The sequence below is a fragment of the Coffea arabica genome, chromosome 9e, assembly GCF_036785885.1.
Source record: "Coffea arabica cultivar ET-39 chromosome 9e, Coffea Arabica ET-39 HiFi, whole genome shotgun sequence".
NCBI lineage: Eukaryota > Viridiplantae > Streptophyta > Magnoliopsida > Gentianales > Rubiaceae > Coffea > Coffea arabica.
The window spans coordinates 26,473,115-26,496,184 of NC_092327.1; the positions used below are offsets into that span (position 1 = coordinate 26,473,115).

At 39.1% G+C, this 23,070-nt stretch overlaps 3 long non-coding RNA genes across 3 annotated transcripts; all 3 read left to right on the forward strand.

The window, feature by feature from the left end:
- The first annotated feature begins 1,209 nt into the window (after positions 1–1,209).
- On the forward strand, positions 1,210–3,811 carry LOC140014511 (uncharacterized). Its single transcript, XR_011821272.1, has 2 exons — positions 1,210–1,362; positions 3,573–3,811. It is a non-coding gene; the product is annotated as an uncharacterized lncRNA (long non-coding RNA).
- A 2,954-nt stretch (positions 3,812–6,765) lies between these two features.
- On the forward strand, positions 6,766–9,367 carry LOC140014491 (uncharacterized). Its single transcript, XR_011821249.1, has 2 exons — positions 6,766–6,918; positions 9,129–9,367. It is a non-coding gene; the product is annotated as an uncharacterized lncRNA (long non-coding RNA).
- A 5,673-nt stretch (positions 9,368–15,040) lies between these two features.
- LOC140014490 (uncharacterized) lies at positions 15,041–17,642 on the forward strand. Its single transcript, XR_011821248.1, has 2 exons — positions 15,041–15,193; positions 17,404–17,642. It is a non-coding gene; the product is annotated as an uncharacterized lncRNA (long non-coding RNA).
- Positions 17,643–23,070: the final 5,428 nt, after the last annotated feature.

Below are 23,070 nucleotides of genomic sequence, written 5' to 3' on the forward strand. Positions count from 1 at the left end.
TTCTATTGATTCTCGCTTGCATTGAACTATCAAGGAAGCGAGGAAATGTCACAATTAGCATTGGACTGGTGTGATGACATCATCTATTCATTAGTTATAATATAGCAAGTAGAGTTTAAAATAAAACCAAGTAAGAACATTGAAACACATAGTACATAAGTATAATATTTAGATGTAAAATCTTAAGAAAGCGAGGAAAACATATAAGCACATAAAATTTAACTATTACATTGAGGGTCCTAATTACAATCTAAAAAGGCGAATATAAGAAAACAAACATGTCTAACCTATCTATAACATTGGAGATCTAACTAAAATTTAAAAAGAAAAATTCAAGAAAATAAACCTATCTAACCTATTTAACATCTGTATATCTAATTTTAATTTTTGTAAAAAAGAAAATATAACCTTTCTATTACATCTTAGGTATTTGAATACCCTTCAAATAACTATAAAACTTTAAATAAATAAACATAAAAATGAGTAGAAACTTGAAATAAATAAATAAAAAGAAAACACACAAAAATATATAAACACATAGAAGTACATGAGGATACGTAGGAACACATAATCTGTGAGGCCCCAGTCCGTTCTATGTTAATATATTCATTAGTTGGGCGGTAACGTTTGGTTTCGGGAGTATTTCGAAAACCCTTAAGATTTAAACCCTAGTTATGTATTGGTTACAAGTTCGAGTGGTGATTAAAGTTAGTAAGGTTAATGTGTGTCTTAGTGTGAGTAAGAATAGGATTTAATCCATTTGGTATAGATTAATTAAGTTTAAGAAGGTTAGAAACCCTAAGTGAGCAAAATCCCTAATGTTATGATTTATTAGAAGTTTTAAGTGGGTTTAAACCTAATTTTGCCCTTGACAAAAAGGTTATTGTTTAACTACTTTTATGTGGGATAAAGTATGCTTAAGTGTAAGTGATTAAGATGAGAAAGTGATTAGTGAAATAATTAAGCGTGATTATATGTTTTAGATTAGAATAAGTTATGACTTATGGAGTAAATTGAAAGGTTATCAAATGTTTGAGGGAAATTTTATAAGAAAGAGAAAGTTGAAGTGCAAGGGTGAAAACAACAAATAAAGCATTTATGTGATTGGCTAGCCATAAGAAATATCTTCCAAAGCTTTGACTAATATGTTGTCTTACAACTATAAGAGAGACAAGAGAAATAAAACAAAACAAAAACTAAGAGAATAAGAGAGAGTGAGAGCCGTGAGAAGAGAAAGAAAAAAGAAAAGGAAAGCTTGCTTTGGTGCATCATTTTTGCTCTTCAATCTTGAGTTTGGATCTTGGAGGAACAACTTGAGCACTTGATTGTTGTGGGTGATCATCTACCAAGCTTGAATCAAAGGTAAGAAAGTCTAGTTGAAGACTTAAGTTGATTATTGTTTGATGAACTAGTGGTTATTTTGGCATAGGACCTTAGTTGTGCTTGATTGTGGTACCTCTTATGCCTATCACTTGTTTTTATGGAGTACTTTGGTTAATTTTTGGTGATTTATGCTGCTGGAAATTTCGGTCAAGAGAAAGAGAATTAGGGCTTTTTAATGTAATGCTTTCCTTACTTGTTTAGTTGAGAAATGGACTTGTAGTGGTTATGTTTGATGAATTGCCTCACTTGATTTGGTTGGTTACTTGCAAAAAGCTGATTTGGGTTAAGAAACCCTAAACTCCATTAGGCTAATTTAGCTTAGCTTATGGTTAGTGAGATAGAGTTTGGTTAGTGAGAGGTTGGATTAAGTTCATTGGTGCAAATGAAATTTGGTTAGGGATTGTGGTTGATGATTGTTAAATTTGGTATTGACTTGGGAGGGGAATTTCGGACCATTTGTAGGCCATTTAGATGTTAGTGTATGTGTGTTTATTTGGTACAAAAGTGGTTGAAAAACCTGCATAAGAACCATGAAAACGAACCATATGTTTGCGACATTTGAAACCGGCAAAATGGGTAAACAGGGCAACCCAGAACCTGAACTTGAGCTCCATTTTTCTTAATGTTCCGTGCTGATTCAGAAGTTTCGTAAAACATGAAAGTCGTAGCCCCTTGAGTCCTGAGTATGCCTACAAAATTTCAGGTCAATCGGATTAGCGTAGCCTGAGTTATCGACGAAATGCTCAAGCCTGTTTTGACCCTCTGGTTCTACGCGTTTTCTGATTTTGTTTCTGCCCATGATTTTTCGATTTTTATAGAGTTCGATCTGGGTGCCAACTCCTTCATAAGAAGTTTAGATCTTGATCTCAGCTTCGAAACGGTATAAAGTACGTCGAAAACCGAGTTCCGTAGCTCCGGTTATGATCAAAACAATATCGCTCGTCAGAACTGCCTTGTATTTGGACAGTTCTGACGGGTACTTTGGCACTCGAATTTTGTTTTGTTCTGAATAGATTCAGGTCTTGGCCAAAACATGAAAGTTTTAGCCTTATGTCTCAGCTTTCTAATGCCTTTGGAATTTCTTAATTTCGATTTCTGAGCCGTGAGTTACGGCCTTGCAAACAGGGCCTGTTTGGTAACTCGCAATGAAACAGCTGGAACTGTTTCACGCAATTTTCACCTATACCCATTGAGATCTGGGTTGAGATGTCTAAATGAAAGTTGTAGATCTTCCTCTTAGCTTCGAAACGGTGTCTCACCCGCCTTGATCCGACACTCCTAGCCTAATTTTGACCAAAACGGTTTGAGATGGCCGATTTGGCCATTTCCGTTTGCCGTTCTGCGCGGACGTGTGCGGCCGTTTTGCCGTTTCCGCACTTGCGCGTGCCAATTTTGCCGTTTGGCTTATTTCAAGTACGTTAGTTGCCGTTTGTGATATATTGTGACATAATCTTCGATTTCAGACAGTGGTGAGCTAGGCGGTGCCGGTGGGGCCCACTACTAGCCAACACACAAAGTGAATTCCGCCTTTATACTACTTTTGGTATTTTGAGTAAGTATTCAGGCCGCTCTTATGTGTTAGTTGTTTATGTGTTTCGTTGTGTGTAAAAAGGGTACCTAGGCGAGGGTGTACTTTATCGCACTCGATCTAGACCCTGATTTACGCACCAATTTGTACATGACATATGTATGTGAGAAATTTTGGAACAAAAACCCTTGAGCTTGTGGCTCGGGGTGACTTTTGCATACTTTTGTGAATTTTGTGAGTTTGCGGTTGAACTCAATACCTAGATGGACTATTCGAGCCGGTTAGGGCTTGGTCGAAGTCAGTCCAACTTGGTTTGAGGTCACCAAGTTTGTGACCCGAGCTTATGATCAAAGCTCAAGTTTGTGATTTCGTTCGCCTGGGCAAGTTTGTGAGGTGACTGGCCAGTGAGGGTGATAAGGTGTCGGTGGGTGTACAAGTGAAGTTCTACGGACCTTATTTATGGTCGACGGAGTGTCGACAGGAGATCAAGCATGGCAAATGAATTGGCTTTGGAGCCACCCGTATCCTTATTATGTGATGTTACTTTTCTGCTTTTGCTTTACTCTTACTGTGTAAATGTTGCTACGTGAAATTTACGCTTTTGCCCCTGTTTACTTACTAAGCTTTTAGCTTACCCCATTCCGTTTGTTTTCCTTAGCAGGGGCCGACGCGGGTACGTTTGGGCACTTACACTAGTATAGTATAGTTAGACTTGCTTGTAATAGCGAACAATTAGGATGTTTGTTTTTATTGTGGTGGTTTGTATAAGGACCCTTCTTAGGGTCTACCTTTTGGTTTTGGTTGTAATTATAAGGATGTAATAGTTTGAGCAGGTACTTTTGGGGAATGTACTTATAACTCTTTTGGGATTGCATATATATGTATAGTACTCTTTTGGATTTTGCTAGCTTTCGTTGTTTTAAGTTTTGAGTCCTGGCGCGAGCTAGGCAGGCGGCCCGCCGATACCCTTGGGTTCGCCCTTGGGAGAAGTGGGGTCGTCACAGTTGGTATCAGAGCGCCTAGGTTAGAGGACTTGGGCAATTGTGGGACATACGCGATAGGCATTAGGCATATTGGATTCTTGTAAGTTGAATGATATCTTTAAGTTGAAATGCCGGTTGACTGACGACTTAATGTTTTGTAGGTATGGACCCAGGCAGTTCGAGTAGGAGGGGCCCAGAGGATCGACCGCTGCGTAAGCGGGCTATCCGTTATCGACAGAGGCTGGGAGAGCCTTACACTTTGTACTCCCCCTTCGGCCAGGTGTCGCGCCGACCCTGCGCGTGTTGGTATACTTACGGCTATCCCGACGAGATAGTCTTAGCATTGGATGATGAGCGTTATCACCTCGACAGGACGGTCGAGACTCTGAGGGAGCAGCTTGAGGAGGCTAGACAGTTTAGCCGCTGGCAGGCGTTACGCGTTAGGGACCTGGAGCGGGACCTCCGGGACACACACCAGCACCTCTTCTCTTTGAAGAGGCAGCTTAGGGAGAGGGCCCGGAGTATCACGTTTGACTGCGGGGTCTTGCTAGATATGGCCGCGGAGGCACCCCCGCGAGCTACTGGGCCGGAGCAGATAGGCGAGATTGGTACTTTAGGTTCCGTTGGGGACCAGGGCCCTAGGGGAGGCGTTTAGGGTCGCTTTCGTCTTTTGCTTAGCTGGTAGATTCCTTTTGTTAAAACTGGCATGACCACTTTCTTTCTTTATTTGGTTGGCCGACTAGATCTTGGAGCCGGAGTGCTCATGTGTACATTGGGTTTTGTACCGACTGGAGGTCGGTAATCTGTAAATCTTTTGGTGTGATTTTGTATATCTATGTATATATTTGAGTAGCATGTTGAATTTATCCTTTGTGTGTCTTTTGTTCGTACGCTTTACGTTCGTACTTTTGCTCATAGTCCGGATAATAAGTTTATATGTAATGTTACGATCTATAGACGTTTGCACTTAAATGGCCTCCGGTACTCGAGGTGGAGGCAGAGGAGGTAGAGGGCGAGCACGAAGCCCTGAAAGAGAACAAGGACCAGAACCAGATCAAGTCGCTACAGCCATCCAGCGGATGGCCGAGTTACTAGAGCGATTGACAAATCAACAGGGCCAAGGAAGCGGTATGGGGAATCCTGGACATAATCCGGGACATAATCCAGGCAATCACGAGGGTGAAGACCGTGCCTTGGAGCGATTCCAAAAATTCGCACCCCCAAAGTTTATCGGTGGGGCCGACCCTGACTTAACGGAGGGTTGACTAGACCGTATGTTAGACATATTTGCCGCGCTTAGGTATTCAGAGGAGCGGCAGATATCCTTTGCGGTCTTTCAGTTTGAAGGGGCCGCTCGAGCCTGGTGGAATGTAATCAAAGCCAAGTGGGAGCGCGAACAGACTCCTTGGACCTGGATCAACTTCACACGGGAGTTTAATGAAAAATATTTACCACCCATTGTGCAAGAAAAACGGGAAGATGATTTCATCCGCCTACGTCAAGGGGCCTCGAGTGTGGCGGAGTACGAAACTCAGTTCACTAAACTTTCTCGCTTTGCCCCAGAGCTGGTGTTAACGGAGCAGAAACGAATTCGTCGATTCGTTCAAGGTTTAAATGTGGAAATCCAGGAATCGTTAGCAGCGGCTCAGTTGAATACGTTTAGCCAAGCGCTAGAAAAAGCACAGCGAATTGAGACTGCCAGAGGACAGGTTAAAGCCTTCCACGATCGGAAAAGGAGGCAACCTAGCTCAAATGATTCCATGGTCGGACAAAGCTCGCGAAACGAGCCATCTGCCAAGATAAAGAAAGGTACGGATGGTCCACGACCTGCAAGGACCCCGAATAGCTTTGGGCGAGGTCAAATAGTGCAAGAGCCTCAGAAGAGTGCTCAGCGTGGAGGGTCAAGCACGGCCGCTAAGCCAACCTGTGGTTTCTGTGGGGGCAACCACACCGATGAGAATTGTTGGAAAAATAGTTCAGTCCGGAAATGCTACAAATGTGGAAGCACCGAACACCTGATTGCCCGGTGCCCTAAAATACAGAAGGATGGACTCAAGTCACCGACTGAAGGGACCACAACTAAGCCGTCAACTGCAGGGGAAAATCGACCCAAAGGGCCAGCAAGAGTCTATGCGATGGGTCAACCTGAGATGACGAATCCTTCGGTGGATTTTGAAGGTACGCTTTGACCAACGAATTAATTTCGAGGACGAAATTGTCCTAAGTGGGGGAGATTGTGAGGCCCCAGTCCGTTCTATGTTAATATATTCATTAGTTGGGCGGTAACGTTTGGTTTCGGGAGTATTTCGAAAACCCTTAAGATTTAAACCCTAGTTATGTATTGGTTACAAGTTCGAGTGGTGATTAAAGTTAGTAAGGTTAATGTGTGTCTTAGTGTGGGTAAGAATAGGATTTAATCCATTTGGTATAGATTAATTAAGTTTAAGAAGGTTAGAAACCCTAAGTGAGCAAAATCCCTAATGTTATGATTTATTAGAAGTTTTAAGTGGGTTTAAACCTAATTTTGCCCTTGACAAAAAGGTTATTGTTTAACTACTTTTATGTGGGATAAAGTATGCTTAAGTGTAAGTGATTAAGATGAGAAAGTGATTAGTGAAATAATTAAGCGTGATTATATGTTTTAGATTAGAATAAGTTATGACTTATGGAGTAAATTGAAAGGTTATCAAATGTTTGAGGGAAATTTTATAAGAAAGAGAAAGTTGAAGTGCAAGGGTGAAAACAACAAATAAAGCATTTATGTGATTGGCTAGCCATAAGAAATATCTTCCAAAGCTTTGACTAATATGTTGTCTTACAACTATAAGAGAGACAAGAGAAATAAAACAAAACAAAAACTAAGAGAATAAGAGAGAGTGAGAGCCGTGAGAAGAGAAAGAAAAAAGAAAAGGAAAGCTTGCTTTGGTGCATCATTTTTGCTCTTCAATCTTGAGTTTGGATCTTGGAGGAACAACTTGAGCACTTGATTGTTGTGGGTGATCATCTACCAAGCTTGAATCAAAGGTAAGAAAGTCTAGTTGAAGACTTAAGTTGATTATTGTTTGATGAACTAGTGGTTATTTTGGCATAGGACCTTAGTTGTGCTTGATTGTGGTACCTCTTATGCCTATCACTTGTTTTTATGGAGTACTTTGGTTAATTTTTGGTGATTTATGCTGCTGGAAATTTCGGTCAAGAGAAAGAGAATTAGGGCTTTTTAATGTAATGCTTTCCTTACTTGTTTAGTTGAGAAATGGACTTGTAGTGGTTATGTTTGATGAATTGCCTCACTTGATTTGGTTGGTTACTTGCAAAAAGCTGATTTGGGTTAAGAAACCCTAAACTCCATTAGGCTAATTTAGCTTAGCTTATGGTTAGTGAGATAGAGTTTGGTTAGTGAGAGGTTGGATTAAGTTCATTGGTGCAAATGAAATTTGGTTAGGGATTGTGGTTGATGATTGTTAAATTTGGTATTGACTTGGGAGGGGAATTTCGGACCATTTGTAGGCCATTTAGATGTTAGTGTATGTGTGTTTATTTGGTACAAAAGTGGTTGAAAAACCTGCATAAGAACCACGAAAACGAACCATATGTTTGCGACATTTGAAACCGGCAAAATGGGTAAACAGGGCAACCCAGAACCTGAACTTGAGCTCCATTTTTCTTAATGTTCCGTGCTGATTCAGAAGTTTCGTAAAACATGAAAGTCGTAGCCCCTTGAGTCCTGAGTATGCCTACAAAATTTCAGGTCAATCGGATTAGCGTAGCCTGAGTTATCGACGAAATGCTCAAGCCTGTTTTGACCCTCTGGTTCTACGCGTTTTCTGATTTTGTTTCTGCCCATGATTTTTCGATTTTTATAGAGTTCGATCTGGGTGCCAACTCCTTCATAAGAAGTTTAGATCTTGATCTCAGCTTCGAAACGGTATAAAGTACGTCGAAAACCGAGTTCCGTAGCTCCGGTTATGATCAAAACAATATCGCTCGTCAGAACTGCCTTGTATTTGGACAGTTCTGACGGGTACTTTGGCACTCGAATTTTGTTTTGTTCTGAATAGATTCAGGTCTTGGCCAAAACATGAAAGTTTTAGCCTTATGTCTCAGCTTTCTAATGCCTTTGGAATTTCTTAATTTCGATTTCTGAGCCGTGAGTTACGGCCTTGCAAACAGGGCCTGTTTGGTAACTCGCAATGAAACAGCTGGAACTGTTTCACGCAATTTTCACCTATACCCATTGAGATCTGGGTTGAGATGTCTAAATGAAAGTTGTAGATCTTCCTCTTAGCTTCGAAACGGTGTCTCACCCGCCTTGATCCGACACTCCTAGCCTAATTTTGACCAAAACGGTTTGAGATGGCCGATTTGGCCATTTCCGTTTGCCGTTCTGCGCGGACGTGTGCGGCCGTTTTGCCGTTTCCGCACTTGCGCGTGCCAATTTTGCCGTTTGGCTTATTTCAAGTACGTTAGTTGCCGTTTGTGATATATTGTGACATAATCTTCGATTTCAGACAGTGGTGAGCTAGGCGGTGCCGGTGGGGCCCACTACTAGCCAACACACAAAGTGAATTCCGCCTTTATACTACTTTTGGTATTTTGAGTAAGTATTCAGGCCGCTCTTATGTGTTAGTTGTTTATGTGTTTCGTTGTGTGTAAAAAGGGTACCTAGGCGAGGGTGTACTTTATCGCACTCGATCTAGACCCTGATTTACGCACCAATTTGTACATGACATATGTATGTGAGAAATTTTGGAACAAAAACCCTTGAGCTTGTGGCTCGGGGTGACTTTTGCATACTTTTGTGAATTTTGTGAGTTTGCGGTTGAACTCAATACCTAGATGGACTATTCGAGCCGGTTAGGGCTTGGTCGAAGTCAGTCCAACTTGGTTTGAGGTCACCAAGTTTGTGACCCGAGCTTATGATCAAAGCTCAAGTTTGTGATTTCGTTCGCCTGGGCAAGTTTGTGAGGTGACTGGCCAGTGAGGGTGATAAGGTGTCGGTGGGTGTACAAGTGAAGTTCTACGGACCTTATTTATGGTCGACGGAGTGTCGACAGGAGATCAAGCATGGCAAATGAATTGGCTTTGGAGCCACCCGTATCCTTATTATGTGATGTTACTTTTCTGCTTTTGCTTTACTCTTACTGTGTAAATGTTGCTACGTGAAATTTACGCTTTTGCCCCTGTTTACTTACTAAGCTTTTAGCTTATCCCATTCCGTTTGTTTTCCTTAGCAGGGGCCGACGCGGGTACGTTTGGGCACTTACACTAGTATAGTATAGTTAGACTTGCTTGTAATAGCGAACAATTAGGATGTTTGTTTTTATTGTGGTGGTTTGTATAAGGACCCTTCTTAGGGTCTACCTTTTGGTTTTGGTTGTAATTATAAGGATGTAATAGTTTGAGCAGGTACTTTTGGGGAATGTACTTATAACTCTTTTGGGATTGCATATATATGTATAGTACTCTTTTGGATTTTGCTAGCTTTCGTTGTTTTAAGTTTTGAGTCCTGGCGCGAGCTAGGCAGGCGGCCCGCCGATACCCTTGGGTTCGCCCTTGGGAGAAGTGGGGTCGTCACACAATCACAAACCTAAATCATAAATTATAAAGCTAAATCACAAATCACTCACAATAGTCATTTCAAAACCAACCACAAATCAATCTACCAAGTCATTCCAAAGCGACAAAGCCAATATCACATACAACAAATTACAACTTCTAAAGGGTTCAATCAAACATTAAATATCAAATACATCATCCAAGCATTTTTAAAAGTACTCAATGCAATTCATGAAGTTCTACTGTCTTGTAGATTTCAACACTTTTCATGGCTCTCAAGTTTCACAATTTTTTGCAAAAAAATGAGAAAAAATATATTTGTAAATTGATTTCTAATACACAAAAATCAAATAAGAAAAGAAATCAAATTGGCCTTATTCAAATACATCACCCTAACTTGAGAACTTTAGAAGAATCACCCAAATCTTCTTCAAGTAATTGTAAGAAAATAAAGAGAAAGAAATTAGATTGGCCTTACTTGAGTAACTCAAACCAAACAAGCTTGTAATATGGATTTAAAAAGAAGAAACAACAAAAGAAACAAAAAATCAGATTATAAAAATATAAACATGAAGGATTTACCTCTTTTCTTTTTCAACGGTAACCAATCACCTATTGTTATCAAAGCTTCAATGACATCAGGAAGCAAAGAAGTGTGAGTCTCATCAATTACTCTTCCTTCAACACTAATTGTTGATTTTGATGCCATATTAGTAGCTAGAATTGCAAGAACATCTCGAGCCATTTCGCTAAGAATCGGAAGTTTTGGGCTGTTCGCCTTCCACTAACCTAGTTTGTCAAAATCATCTTTTTTTGGAAATACAAGCTCATCCAAGTATGATTGCAGCTTAGATTTTTGCCTAGCAAGAATAGTAGAAGAACAAGATTGTCAATACCATTTGTCAAAATCAAACAACTTATCATCATCATCTTCTATATCCACATTTTTGTTACTAGAACTAAAAGTTCATTCTCCTATATTTTCTCAATATAACTCAAAGAAGGAGCAAGGACATCTCCATATTCAACAATAGATCAGCAATAGCATTACGAACCCTATCCACATGTCTTTGACCACTTTCTCCATAAAAAGCATTATAATAATACTCTGCCAAAGCTACCTTAAATCTAGGATCAAGCACCACAGCAATGGCCAACACCAAACAACATTCTTCCCAGTATTTCTCAAATTTAGTACTCATTGGGATAGCCATTTTTCGAATAAAATCATGTTCACTAAGTTCCCATTGCCTCAACTTAAGACAAAGATTACATATATCAGGAAAAAAAACATTTGCTGTGGGAAAATTAATACCACTAAAATGACGTGGCTTCATAAAATTTTTTCAAACAATCACAAACAACACTAGCAACTTTCTAATCATTTTCTGAAGCATTTAGCTTGTAATTTATATCCATTTTTTCTAAACGACAAAGACAAAAACTTCCTTTAAAGGCAAAGTAGTCTCAAAGAAAGTAAAATTCCATCTATTCAAACATCTATACCCACCCTTTTCTTTATTTTTCAACTTCCATTGGTTAATTGCATTCTCAAACTTCTGATAAGAAGAATGAGGCTTTTTCAAGTATTCTAAAGTCTCCCAGATCTTATGAAGCAAACACCCGACAAAAGCTAATCCATCTTGAACAATTCAATTAAGAATATATGCACTACATTGAACATGAAAAAGTTTACCTCCTAAATTGAGTAATGACTTATCCAAGAAACATGATTTCAAATATTTAACCATTGAATCATTTGAAGATGCATTGTCAACGACAACAGAGGACAACTTCTTGCCAATGTTCCATTCCAATATGATATCAGAAATAAATCTAAATAATGTTTCACCATCATGAGGATGTGGAATGGATTTAAAAGCAAGGATTTTCTTTTCCAATTCCTAATGTTCATTAACATAATGAGCTGTCAAACAGGCATAGGCAAAATTTTGGTGATCTAATGTCCAAATATCAGTAGTGAGACTTATCTTACCATCAAATAATAAAGAGTGATATCATCTGCCCTGACTATATTTCGAGAAACCAACTTAAAATTTGGCTGCAAATTATTCAGAAAAATCTCAAAGTACTCATGCTCAACCATGACTCTAGCCAAATCCATTCTACTTTTCTCTTGATCAAACTTGAAAGTTTCAACTTTAACTTTATCATCCAAACCATTTTTAGCTATTTGAAGTATTTGCTACCCCTACTCCTATGTTTTCTAACAATGCAATTATTTATGTGCTTTTTCAAGTGGCTTGTCCCGTATGAGCTATCCCCAGCCATTTTTTTTGCAATGTTTACATATGGCAACAATATCAGTAAGAGTCCTAACTCTATCCATATCAAAGCATACTTTAGATTTCAATTTCTTTTCCCTAGGTTTCTTATATTGATCATCTTCCTTCATAGCCTCATCTTCTAAATCCAAAATAGCAACCTCATTTTCATTAGCTGTGCTACTTGGTGTTGGCCCTGTTGGGTTACTAGGCAAAGATGACATCTTGCATTGAGTGAAATATAATATGTTAATAAGAGAATTTCAAATATAATATAGCCAGGAATTTTGATATTAGCACATCTGTATCAACAGCCTCGGATACCAACAAAATTTTGGAATAACCAAATAAAGAATCAGCTGTTTTGATATCTTTTTTAGCTAGTTGTACACTACTTGCAGTAAATCATGACATTTTTTCTTTTATATCATTCATTTTCCTTTTGACATTTGTTAGCATGCAAACGAACAACTCTTCAACACAAGCAAACAATTATGACTTCACTAATGATTTGCCATCTATCCAAAAATGTCAAAATTCTCAAGCTGACCATCAACAATTTGGCATATGACAAAATCACTTATATGACAAATTCACAATCACCATTTAGATATTGACCCTTCCAAATAATGACTATAATCCCATCATCCATGCATCATACAAAAGCTAGCAAAAACTACTAATGTTTCTATAAAAGTCTGCTACATTGTCAAAACAAATTGGGTGGCCAAAATTTTCTAAGTTTGGTTGACAAAATTTTTTAGCTGTTGAACCACATAATCCTCCTCCAGGCTCCAATTATTAGATATACTAGAAAGTACTGTGGTACTCCTATAAATTTTCATTAGTCTTCTCAATTAAAGAGCAAGGATTGAAAAGCTTAACTGGGAAAGTGGTGGAAATTCAATGATGAACTAGAAAATTCTCTTCTTTGAAATTGCAATCGTTGCTAAAGAGAGTGTGTCGCGGTCGCGGCCACAGCCTGAAGCTGGATGCTTGGAAAATCTGGAACTGGAAGCTTGGAAACAGTGGAGCAACTAGCAAGACAAAGAGAGCAAAATCTGAAAGCTTGGAAATGGTGGACCAACTAGCAAGAGAGAGAGAGAGAGAGAGCGATTTCGTTGGGAAGCTTGAAAACAGCGGAGCTAGAGAAGAGACAGGTGTGCGGTTGGAATATTAGGGTTTGGGTAATTTGGGAATAGAAGTATTATTGTATTATTAAGTATATATATTTTATAATCAGTAATCAATTTAAACTGGTTTGGGTTAAATACGGGTCAGAATGCTATATTCCGTATTTGGTTAGCTTTTTTGTTAGAGTAAATGGGTTCGAGTTTGGGTAAACGAAATTATATATCTATCCGTACTCAGAAAATATTAGCAAGTTCGAGCCGGGTTCGAATCCAGACCCGAGCCATTGATAGGCCTAGTCACACCACTTTGGCCCCAAAGGAAAAAGGCAAATTATCTCATATAAACAAACGAGTCTAAGTAGACGTCCAATTAGGTTAAAAAAAACAAAGGTACTTAATTTTATTCCTAAGACCCAACACCTAGCCTAATAATAAAAAAAAAGAACTCGGCCTATTATTTTCCTCTTTTTTCTTCTCCTTTTCTTTTCCTCCTCCTTCTTCCTCACTTTCTTCTTCTCCCTCTCCGGCCTGACCTAGCTTCTCACTGGCAGTGTCACCATTGTTGACTAGACCGTATGTTAGACATATTTGCCGCGCTTAGGTATTCAGAGGAGCGGCAGATATCCTTTGCGGTCTTTCAGTTTGAAGGGGCCGCTCGAGCCTGGTGGAATGTAATCAAAGCCAAGTGGGAGCGCGAACAGACTCCTTGGACCTGGATCAACTTCACACGGGAGTTTAATGAAAAATATTTACCACCCATTGTGCAAGAAAAACGGGAAGATGATTTCATCCGCCTACGTCAAGGGGCCTCGAGTGTGGCGGAGTACGAAACTCAGTTCACTAAACTTTCTCGCTTTGCCCCAGAGCTGGTGTTAACGGAGCAGAAACGAATTCGTCGATTCGTTCAAGGTTTAAATGTGGAAATCCAGGAATCGTTAGCAGCGGCTCAGTTGAATACGTTTAGCCAAGCGCTAGAAAAAGCACAGCGAATTGAGACTGCCAGAGGACAGGTTAAAGCCTTCCACGATCGGAAAAGGAGGCAACCTAGCTCAAATGATTCCATGGTCGGACAAAGCTCGCGAAACGAGCCATCTGCCAAGATAAAGAAAGGTACGGATGGTCCACGACCTGCAAGGACCCCGAATAGCTTTGGGCGAGGTCAAATAGTGCAAGAGCCTCAGAAGAGTGCTCAGCGTGGAGGGTCAAGCACGGCCGCTAAGCCAACCTGTGGTTTCTGTGGGGGCAACCACACCGATGAGAATTGTTGGAAAAATAGTTCAGTCCGGAAATGCTACAAATGTGGAAGCACCGAACACCTGATTGCCCGGTGCCCTAAAATACAGAAGGATGGACTCAAGTCACCGACTGAAGGGACCACAACTAAGCCGTCAACTGCAGGGGAAAATCGACCCAAAGGGCCAGCAAGAGTCTATGCGATGGGTCAACCTGAGATGACGAATCCTTCGGTGGATTTTGAAGGTACGCTTTGACCAACGAATTAATTTCGAGGACGAAATTGTCCTAAGTGGGGGAGATTGTGAGGCCCCAGTCCGTTCTATGTTAATATATTCATTAGTTGGGCGGTAACGTTTGGTTTCGGGAGTATTTCGAAAACCCTTAAGATTTAAACCCTAGTTATGTATTGGTTACAAGTTCGAGTGGTGATTAAAGTTAGTAAGGTTAATGTGTGTCTTAGTGTGGGTAAGAATAGGATTTAATCCATTTGGTATAGATTAATTAAGTTTAAGAAGGTTAGAAACCCTAAGTGAGCAAAATCCCTAATGTTATGATTTATTAGAAGTTTTAAGTGGGTTTAAACCTAATTTTGCCCTTGACAAAAAGGTTATTGTTTAACTACTTTTATGTGGGATAAAGTATGCTTAAGTGTAAGTGATTAAGATGAGAAAGTGATTAGTGAAATAATTAAGCGTGATTATATGTTTTAGATTAGAATAAGTTATGACTTATGGAGTAAATTGAAAGGTTATCAAATGTTTGAGGGAAATTTTATAAGAAAGAGAAAGTTGAAGTGCAAGGGTGAAAACAACAAATAAAGCATTTATGTGATTGGCTAGCCATAAGAAATATCTTCCAAAGCTTTGACTAATATGTTGTCTTACAACTATAAGAGAGACAAGAGAAATAAAACAAAACAAAAACTAAGAGAATAAGAGAGAGTGAGAGCCGTGAGAAGAGAAAGAAAAAAGAAAAGGAAAGCTTGCTTTGGTGCATCATTTTTGCTCTTCAATCTTGAGTTTGGATCTTGGAGGAACAACTTGAGCACTTGATTGTTGTGGGTGATCATCTACCAAGCTTGAATCAAAGGTAAGAAAGTCTAGTTGAAGACTTAAGTTGATTATTGTTTGATGAACTAGTGGTTATTTTGGCATAGGACCTTAGTTGTGCTTGATTGTGGTACCTCTTATGCCTATCACTTGTTTTTATGGAGTACTTTGGTTAATTTTTGGTGATTTATGCTGCTGGAAATTTCGGTCAAGAGAAAGAGAATTAGGGCTTTTTAATGTAATGCTTTCCTTACTTGTTTAGTTGAGAAATGGACTTGTAGTGGTTATGTTTGATGAATTGCCTCACTTGATTTGGTTGGTTACTTGCAAAAAGCTGATTTGGGTTAAGAAACCCTAAACTCCATTAGGCTAATTTAGCTTAGCTTATGGTTAGTGAGATAGAGTTTGGTTAGTGAGAGGTTGGATTAAGTTCATTGGTGCAAATGAAATTTGGTTAGGGATTGTGGTTGATGATTGTTAAATTTGGTATTGACTTGGGAGGGGAATTTCGGACCATTTGTAGGCCATTTAGATGTTAGTGTATGTGTGTTTATTTGGTACAAAAGTGGTTGAAAAACCTGCATAAGAACCACGAAAACGAACCATATGTTTGCGACATTTGAAACCGGCAAAATGGGTAAACAGGGCAACCCAGAACCTGAACTTGAGCTCCATTTTTCTTAATGTTCCGTGCTGATTCAGAAGTTTCGTAAAACATGAAAGTCGTAGCCCCTTGAGTCCTGAGTATGCCTACAAAATTTCAGGTCAATCGGATTAGCGTAGCCTGAGTTATCGACGAAATGCTCAAGCCTGTTTTGACCCTCTGGTTCTACGCGTTTTCTGATTTTGTTTCTGCCCATGATTTTTCGATTTTTATAGAGTTCGATCTGGGTGCCAACTCCTTCATAAGAAGTTTAGATCTTGATCTCAGCTTCGAAACGGTATAAAGTACGTCGAAAACCGAGTTCCGTAGCTCCGGTTATGATCAAAACAATATCGCTCGTCAGAACTGCCTTGTATTTGGACAGTTCTGACGGGTACTTTGGCACTCGAATTTTGTTTTGTTCTGAATAGATTCAGGTCTTGGCCAAAACATGAAAGTTTTAGCCTTATGTCTCAGCTTTCTAATGCCTTTGGAATTTCTTAATTTCGATTTCTGAGCCGTGAGTTACGGCCTTGCAAACAGGGCCTGTTTGGTAACTCGCAATGAAACAGCTGGAACTGTTTCACGCAATTTTCACCTATACCCATTGAGATCTGGGTTGAGATGTCTAAATGAAAGTTGTAGATCTTCCTCTTAGCTTCGAAACGGTGTCTCACCCGCCTTGATCCGACACTCCTAGCCTAATTTTGACCAAAACGGTTTGAGATGGCCGATTTGGCCATTTCCGTTTGCCGTTCTGCGCGGACGTGTGCGGCCGTTTTGCCGTTTCCGCACTTGCGCGTGCCAATTTTGCCGTTTGGCTTATTTCAAGTACGTTAGTTGCCGTTTGTGATATATTGTGACATAATCTTCGATTTCAGACAGTGGTGAGCTAGGCGGTGCCGGTGGGGCCCACTACTAGCCAACACACAAAGTGAATTCCGCCTTTATACTACTTTTGGTATTTTGAGTAAGTATTCAGGCCGCTCTTATGTGTTAGTTGTTTATGTGTTTCGTTGTGTGTAAAAAGGGTACCTAGGCGAGGGTGTACTTTATCGCACTCGATCTAGACCCTGATTTACGCACCAATTTGTACATGACATATGTATGTGAGAAATTTTGGAACAAAAACCCTTGAGCTTGTGGCTCGGGGTGACTTTTGCATACTTTTGTGAATTTTGTGAGTTTGCGGTTGAACTCAATACCTAGATGGACTATTCGAGCCGGTTAGGGCTTGGTCGAAGTCAGTCCAACTTGGTTTGAGGTCACCAAGTTTGTGACCCGAGCTTATGATCAAAGCTCAAGTTTGTGATTTCGTTCGCCTGGGCAAGTTTGTGAGGTGACTGGCCAGTGAGGGTGATAAGGTGTCGGTGGGTGTACAAGTGAAGTTCTACGGACCTTATTTATGGTCGACGGAGTGTCGACAGGAGATCAAGCATGGCAAATGAATTGGCTTTGGAGCCACCCGTATCCTTATTATGTGATGTTACTTTTCTGCTTTTGCTTTACTCTTACTGTGTAAATGTTGCTACGTGAAATTTACGCTTTTGCCCCTGTTTACTTACTAAGCTTTTAGCTTATCCCATTCCGTTTGTTTTCCTTAGCAGGGGCCGACGCGGGTACGTTTGGGCACTTACACTAGTATAGTATAGTTAGACTTGCTTGTAATAGCGAACAATTAGGATGTTTGTTTTTATTGTGGTGGTTTGTATAAGGACCCTTCTTAGGGTCTACCTTTTGGTTTTGGTTGTAATTATAAGGATGTAATAGTTTGAGCAGGTACTTTTGGGGAATGTACTTATAACTCTTTTGGGATTGCATATATATGTATAGTACTCTTTTGGATTTTGCTAGCTTTCGTTGTTTTAAGTTTTGAGTCCTGGCGCGAGCTAGGCAGGCGGCCCGCCGATACCCTTGGGTTCGCCCTTGGGAGAAGTGGGGTCGTCACACAATCACAAACCTAAATCATAAATTATAAAGCTAAATCACAAATCACTCACAATAGTCATTTCAAAACCAACCACAAATCAATCTACCAAGTCATTCCAAAGCGACAAAGCCAATATCACATACAACAAATTACAACTTCTAAAGGGTTCAATCAAACATTAAATATCAAATACATCATCCAAGCATTTTTAAAAGTACTCAATGCAATTCATGAAGTTCTACTGTCTTGTAGATTTCAACACTTTTCATGGCTCTCAAGTTTCACAATTTTTTGCAAAAAAATGAGAAAAAATATATTTGTAAATTGATTTCTAATACACAAAAATCAAATAAGAAAAGAAATCAAATTGGCCTTATTCAAATACATCACCCTAACTTGAGAACTTTAGAAGAATCACCCAAATCTTCTTCAAGTAATTGTAAGAAAATAAAGAGAAAGAAATTAGATTGGCCTTACTTGAGTAACTCAAACCAAACAAGCTTGTAATATGGATTTAAAAAGAAGAAACAACAAAAGAAACAAAAAATCAGATTATAAAAATATAAACATGAAGGATTTACCTCTTTTCTTTTTCAACGGTAACCAATCACCTATTGTTATCAAAGCTTCAATGACATCAGGAAGCAAAGAAGTGTGAGTCTCATCAATTACTCTTCCTTCAACACTAATTGTTGATTTTGATGCCATATTAGTAGCTAGAATTGCAAGAACATCTCGAGCCATTTCGCTAAGAATCGGAAGTTTTGGGCTGTTCGCCTTCCACTAACCTAGTTTGTCAAAATCATCTTTTTTTGGAAATACAAGCTCATCCAAGTATGATTGCAGCTTAGATTTTTGCCTAGCAAGAATAGTAGAAGAACAAGATTGTCAATACCATTTGTCAAAATCAAACAACTTATCATCATCATCTTCTATATCCACATTTTTGTTACTAGAACTAAAAGTTCATTCTCCTATATTTTCTCAATATAACTCAAAGAAGGAGCAAGGACATCTCCATATTCAACAATAGATCAGCAATAGCATTACGAACCCTATCCACATGTCTTTGACCACTTTCTCCATAAAAAGCATTATAATAATACTCTGCCAAAGCTACCTTAAATCTAGGATCAAGCACCACAGCAATGGCCAACACCAAACAACATTCTTCCCAGTATTTCTCAAATTTAGTACTCATTGGGATAGCCATTTTTCGAATAAAATCATGTTCACTAAGTTCCCATTGCCTCAACTTAAGACAAAGATTACATATATCAGGAAAAAAAACATTTGCTGTGGGAAAATTAATACCACTAAAATGACGTGGCTTCATAAAATTTTTTCAAACAATCACAAACAACACTAGCAACTTTCTAATCATTTTCTGAAGCATTTAGCTTGTAATTTATATCCATTTTTTCTAAACGACAAAGACAAAAACTTCCTTTAAAGGCAAAGTAGTCTCAAAGAAAGTAAAATTCCATCTATTCAAACATCTATACCCACCCTTTTCTTTATTTTTCAACTTCCATTGGTTAATTGCATTCTCAAACTTCTGATAAGAAGAATGAGGCTTTTTCAAGTATTCTAAAGTCTCCCAGATCTTATGAAGCAAACACCCGACAAAAGCTAATCCATCTTGAACAATTCAATTAAGAATATATGCACTACATTGAACATGAAAAAGTTTACCTCCTAAATTGAGTAATGACTTATCCAAGAAACATGATTTCAAATATTTAACCATTGAATCATTTGAAGATGCATTGTCAACGACAACAGAGGACAACTTCTTGCCAATGTTCCATTCCAATATGATATCAGAAATAAATCTAAATAATGTTTCACCATCATGAGGATGTGGAATGGATTTAAAAGCAAGGATTTTCTTTTCCAATTCCTAATGTTCATTAACATAATGAGCTGTCAAACAGGCATAGGCAAAATTTTGGTGATCTAATGTCCAAATATCAGTAGTGAGACTTATCTTACCATCAAATAATAAAGAGTGATATCATCTGCCCTGACTATATTTCGAGAAACCAACTTAAAATTTGGCTGCAAATTATTCAGAAAAATCTCAAAGTACTCATGCTCAACCATGACTCTAGCCAAATCCATTCTACTTTTCTCTTGATCAAACTTGAAAGTTTCAACTTTAACTTTATCATCCAAACCATTTTTAGCTATTTGAAGTATTTGCTACCCCTACTCCTATGTTTTCTAACAATGCAATTATTTATGTGCTTTTTCAAGTGGCTTGTCCCGTATGAGCTATCCCCAGCCATTTTTTTTGCAATGTTTACATATGGCAACAATATCAGTAAGAGTCCTAACTCTATCCATATCAAAGCATACTTTAGATTTCAATTTCTTTTCCCTAGGTTTCTTATATTGATCATCTTCCTTCATAGCCTCATCTTCTAAATCCAAAATAGCAACCTCATTTTCATTAGCTGTGCTACTTGGTGTTGGCCCTGTTGGGTTACTAGGCAAAGATGACATCTTGCATTGAGTGAAATATAATATGTTAATAAGAGAATTTCAAATATAATATAGCCAGGAATTTTGATATTAGCACATCTGTATCAACAGCCTCGGATACCAACAAAATTTTGGAATAACCAAATAAAGAATCAGCTGTTTTGATATCTTTTTTAGCTAGTTGTACACTACTTGCAGTAAATCATGACATTTTTTCTTTTATATCATTCATTTTCCTTTTGACATTTGTTAGCATGCAAACGAACAACTCTTCAACACAAGCAAACAATTATGACTTCACTAATGATTTGCCATCTATCCAAAAATGTCAAAATTCTCAAGCTGACCATCAACAATTTGGCATATGACAAAATCACTTATATGACAAATTCACAATCACCATTTAGATATTGACCCTTCCAAATAATGACTATAATCCCATCATCCATGCATCATACAAAAGCTAGCAAAAACTACTAATGTTTCTATAAAAGTCTGCTACATTGTCAAAACAAATTGGGTGGCCAAAATTTTCTAAGTTTGGTTGACAAAATTTTTTAGCTGTTGAACCACATAATCCTCCTCCAGGCTCCAATTATTAGATATACTAGAAAGTACTGTGGTACTCCTATAAATTTTCATTAGTCTTCTCAATTAAAGAGCAAGGATTGAAAAGCTTAACTGGGAAAGTGGTGGAAATTCAATGATGAACTAGAAAATTCTCTTCTTTGAAATTGCAATCGTTGCTAAAGAGAGTGTGTCGCGGTCGCGGCCACAGCCTGAAGCTGGATGCTTGGAAAATCTGGAACTGGAAGCTTGGAAACAGTGGAGCAACTAGCAAGACAAAGAGAGCAAAATCTGAAAGCTTGGAAATGGTGGACCAACTAGCAAGAGAGAGAGAGAGAGAGAGCGATTTCGTTGGGAAGCTTGAAAACAGCGGAGCTAGAGAAGAGACAGGTGTGCGGTTGGAATATTAGGGTTTGGGTAATTTGGGAATAGAAGTATTATTGTATTATTAAGTATATATATTTTATAATCAGTAATCAATTTAAACTGGTTTGGGTTAAATACGGGTCAGAATGCTATATTCCGTATTTGGTTAGCTTTTTTGTTAGAGTAAATGGGTTCGAGTTTGGGTAAACGAAATTATATATCTATCCGTACTCAGAAAATATTAGCAAGTTCGAGCCGGGTTCGAATCCAGACCCGAGCCATTGATAGGCCTAGTCACACCACTTTGGCCCCAAAGGAAAAAGGCAAATTATCTCATATAAACAAACGAGTCTAAGTAGACGTCCAATTAGGTTAAAAAAAACAAAGGTACTTAATTTTATTCCTAAGACCCAACACCTAGCCTAATAATAAAAAAAAAGAACTCGGCCTATTATTTTCCTCTTTTTTCTTCTCCTTTTCTTTTCCTCCTCCTTCTTCCTCACTTTCTTCTTCTCCCTCTCCGGCCTGACCTAGCTTCTCACTGGCAGTGTCACCATTGTTGACTAGACCGTATGTTAGACATATTTGCCGCGCTTAGGTATTCAGAGGAGCGGCAGATATCCTTTGCGGTCTTTCAGTTTGAAGGGGCCGCTCGAGCCTGGTGGAATGTAATCAAAGCCAAGTGGGAGCGCGAACAGACTCCTTGGACCTGGATCAACTTCACACGGGAGTTTAATGAAAAATATTTACCACCCATTGTGCAAGAAAAACGGGAAGATGATTTCATCCGCCTACGTCAAGGGGCCTCGAGTGTGGCGGAGTACGAAACTCAGTTCACTAAACTTTCTCGCTTTGCCCCAGAGCTGGTGTTAACGGAGCAGAAACGAATTCGTCGATTCGTTCAAGGTTTAAATGTGGAAATCCAGGAATCGTTAGCAGCGGCTCAGTTGAATACGTTTAGCCAAGCGCTAGAAAAAGCACAGCGAATTGAGACTGCCAGAGGACAGGTTAAAGCCTTCCACGATCGGAAAAGGAGGCAACCTAGCTCAAATGATTCCATGGTCGGACAAAGCTCGCGAAACGAGCCATCTGCCAAGATAAAGAAAGGTACGGATGGTCCACGACCTGCAAGGACCCCGAATAGCTTTGGGCGAGGTCAAATAGTGCAAGAGCCTCAGAAGAGTGCTCAGCGTGGAGGGTCAAGCACGGCCGCTAAGCCAACCTGTGGTTTCTGTGGGGGCAACCACACCGATGAGAATTGTTGGAAAAATAGTTCAGTCCGGAAATGCTACAAATGTGGAAGCACCGAACACCTGATTGCCCGGTGCCCTAAAATACAGAAGGATGGACTCAAGTCACCGACTGAAGGGACCACAACTAAGCCGTCAACTGCAGGGGAAAATCGACCCAAAGGGCCAGCAAGAGTCTATGCGATGGGTCAACCTGAGATGACGAATCCTTCGGTGGATTTTGAAGGTACGCTTTGACCAACGAATTAATTTCGAGGACGAAATTGTCCTAAGTGGGGGAGATTGTGAGGCCCCAGTCCGTTCTATGTTAATATATTCATTAGTTGGGCGGTAACGTTTGGTTTCGGGAGTATTTCGAAAACCCTTAAGATTTAAACCCTAGTTATGTATTGGTTACAAGTTCGAGTGGTGATTAAAGTTAGTAAGGTTAATGTGTGTCTTAGTGTGGGTAAGAATAGGATTTAATCCATTTGGTATAGATTAATTAAGTTTAAGAAGGTTAGAAACCCTAAGTGAGCAAAATCCCTAATGTTATGATTTATTAGAAGTTTTAAGTGGGTTTAAACCTAATTTTGCCCTTGACAAAAAGGTTATTGTTTAACTACTTTTATGTGGGATAAAGTATGCTTAAGTGTAAGTGATTAAGATGAGAAAGTGATTAGTGAAATAATTAA